General features: G+C 55.6%; 1 pseudogene; it reads right to left on the bottom strand.

Annotated features, from left to right (window-relative positions):
• Nucleotides 1-534: 534 nt before the first annotated feature.
• LOC119108281 (transient receptor potential channel pyrexia-like) overlaps nucleotides 535-2,836 on the bottom strand; it is a 7,176-nt pseudogene continuing 4,874 nt past the window's right edge.

Below are 2,836 nucleotides of genomic sequence, written 5' to 3'. Positions count from 1 at the left end.
TCACTCGGTCCTTCATTGAGCTAGAGATGTGACAAATAACGGGCAAGTTGCTTGTCACGGTAGGAAGCCAAAGCGGCGCGGAACTTAAACGCCTTGAAACATATTTTCTCAATTATTTCAGCATCGTTTACGACACCTAATCGCGACGGTACGTTGTCCAAACCTGCCTTGGTGCGGCTCGGTTACGCTCCGCCTACCTCTTACCATCTCCGCGCAACGTAGTCTGTGGTCAAACTCTGAATAGCTATCGCTTTTCAACGCCCTTATTTCAAAACTATAAATCAGATTGCATGAGAGGATGACGGTCGGCACCCAACCAGCCGTCAGCACAATGCGTGCCCGCAGCGTATATAGATGGAGCGCCTCACAAATTTAGCTGATGGGATAAGTGACACCACAGCCATCTTGGCTCCGTCTTCTTGTGGCCTGCTAATTTTGATACTTTGCGATCGAAAACTGTACACTGAGGACAACCAGGCCATTCTGTGGTTCTGTCGACCGTTGAAACACGTACACGTCACGCCCGTCCGTCATAAGAAGGCCACAGCTCGTCTATTCAGCTCATCACATACGGGTTGAGTACATCGGGGTGTTCCCGCAAGCGCAACAGAGGCTCACATGTGTGCTGCATGCCTTACTCTGAAAGGAAAACGCAACGTCATGATAAAACCGTGGCGTGCACATACACTTCCCATGCAGAGTGTGTCGTCTTTAACAATATAAAACAACAACGACGCCAAGCGGCCATCCATTCGGGGAAGCTTACGACATTCCTGAAAGTGATACTGGGCACATAATCGAGTCTTAAGGCACGCACCATGCGCGGGTGGAAAGGCGATGTAAACTGCAGACCGAGTCGACATCTTCGAAACCACCTCAACGAGACCTTAAGTACATGTACACAAGCGCAACTAAGCAACCGAGCCGGCCGTTTTCACGCAGACCCGCCAAGCCCCGGGGAGATTGCGCGACACTCTCGGAGGCACGGTCGCGACCCTTTCGGCCGGTGACGTCACGTGACTACCACGTGACTCACAGTCCCCCAGTCCCGACGGACGCTCGTCACTGCCCAGCGGTGTCCGCCTCCGACGGTCGACCATCGTCATTCGCAGACATCTCGTCCGGGCGTTCAAACGTCCCGCTCCGGACGTACAGTCCTATCAGCGCGACACCCCTCCGCCACGCCGTCCAGTCCCGGTGATCAAGCCTCGCTCTCCATCGACGTAGAGGGCGTGGCCGGCTTGTGTTGCACGTTGGGGCTCTCCTCGGGGCTAAAGGCCGCGTTGTCGCGCCCATGCGTCGGTGGGACCCTCACACCGGTCGGCGTGTGGATGACCGGCACCGTCGGCAGCCCGTGCCTCTCACTGAGCGCGTTCAGCACCTTGGCGACGGCGCGCACCTCGGCGAGCAGGACCCCCAGCGCCGACTGCGCCACCTCCATCTGCGACTCCAGCGCCTGCAGCTTTCCGTCTCGGATCATGTCCTCGGTGACGGCGAGACCGTCTCGCTCGTGCGGCCCGCCGCCCTGGACCGGCTGGTTCACGTCCGACTCGCACGACACGGTGGAAATCTGGCGGCGGAATTTCGCGTGACGGAGTGCCTGCTTGTTGCGCGTCTCGGCCACGCGGCAGGCCGCGTTCATGATGTCGCGCGTCAAACGTCGATCGTTGGGATCATTCGGACGAAGGACCATCGTGTACCGATAGGAGGACGGCGAGACGAGGGCCATCTCGGCGATCCAGGACAGCAACTTGTTGGGCAGTAGGCGTGCAATCACATTGGAAAAGAGCGTACCTTCGATGTGGGATATCTGTTCGGTGAGACGCACCAGCCGGCCGAGCTTAGCTGTTCTCTGTAGGCCCTGAATGTCACTGACGGCTAGGCCGACTAGCAGATTCATGAGAATGATGGTCATCACCAAGATAAAGGCAGTGTAAACCAGTGAGGCGGTAGGATCCAGGATCGAGTCCCTGTTGCCATCCGAGTAAAACATGTCGTCGAACTCGAGCTCACCGGTCATCATAACCAGAATCTTAAGTACAGCCCTCAGAGGGTCTGACAGCGGGTCGTATCGCTGGAACAGGACAACGAATGCCACCGCACATCCGATCGCCAGCGAACAGTACGCCAGCAAGAACTGGAAGAATTCCTTGAGCACCTTGGAGAACATGTGGATGTAGAGGCCGAGCCGAGGAAGCCGACCGACCAGCATCATTAACTCGAACCAGCAGGTGAGGACGGCGAGAGCGCTCAATGTTTTTGCCAGAGAGCTATGTCCCCGAAAATTGGCGTTCCGATCAGCAGCAGAAAGAACATGAGCGCCCACTCGGCCAGGTTCTCTGGATTGCGGAAGTACTGCGGAGGATCCTGAACGAGCTGAAAAATCTCCTTGAAAACTAATGTCACATCGAAGACCACGAGCAAGTACCACAGGCCCGTGTAGAACGAAGGCTTTTGCACAGCCAGCAGTTGAAAACTGGACTTGGCACAGTCACACAAATCCAGCCTCGTTGGGGCATTGGTTTTGTTTGCGGAGCACGTCAGTTGAATGGGCGGCGGATCAGAACCATGGCACTTCGCATGCAGAGTCACCAGCCCTTCCGACGAGATTCCTGAGCACAGTCCCAGTTGCAACCCTCGACCTACGTTAAAGCAGTCACCGTGACAGGTGCCAAGGACATACGCACTCAGCAAAATACAAAACACCAGGTAATAAAACACGTTGAAGAACAGAAATTTGCGCACTTTCATCCATTTCATATGCAGGAAGCTTTCGCACAGCGGATGTTTGAGCAGGTGTTTCTGATCAATGTCGATCGCCTTCAGAAAGTGGCAT

Source organism: Pollicipes pollicipes, unplaced genomic scaffold (genome assembly GCF_011947565.3).
Source record: "Pollicipes pollicipes isolate AB1234 unplaced genomic scaffold, Ppol_2.1 Scaffold_6686;HRSCAF=7923_pilon_pilon_pilon, whole genome shotgun sequence".
NCBI lineage: Eukaryota > Metazoa > Arthropoda > Thecostraca > Pollicipedomorpha > Pollicipedidae > Pollicipes > Pollicipes pollicipes.
This window is presented reverse-complemented; position numbering and strand designations above follow the sequence as displayed.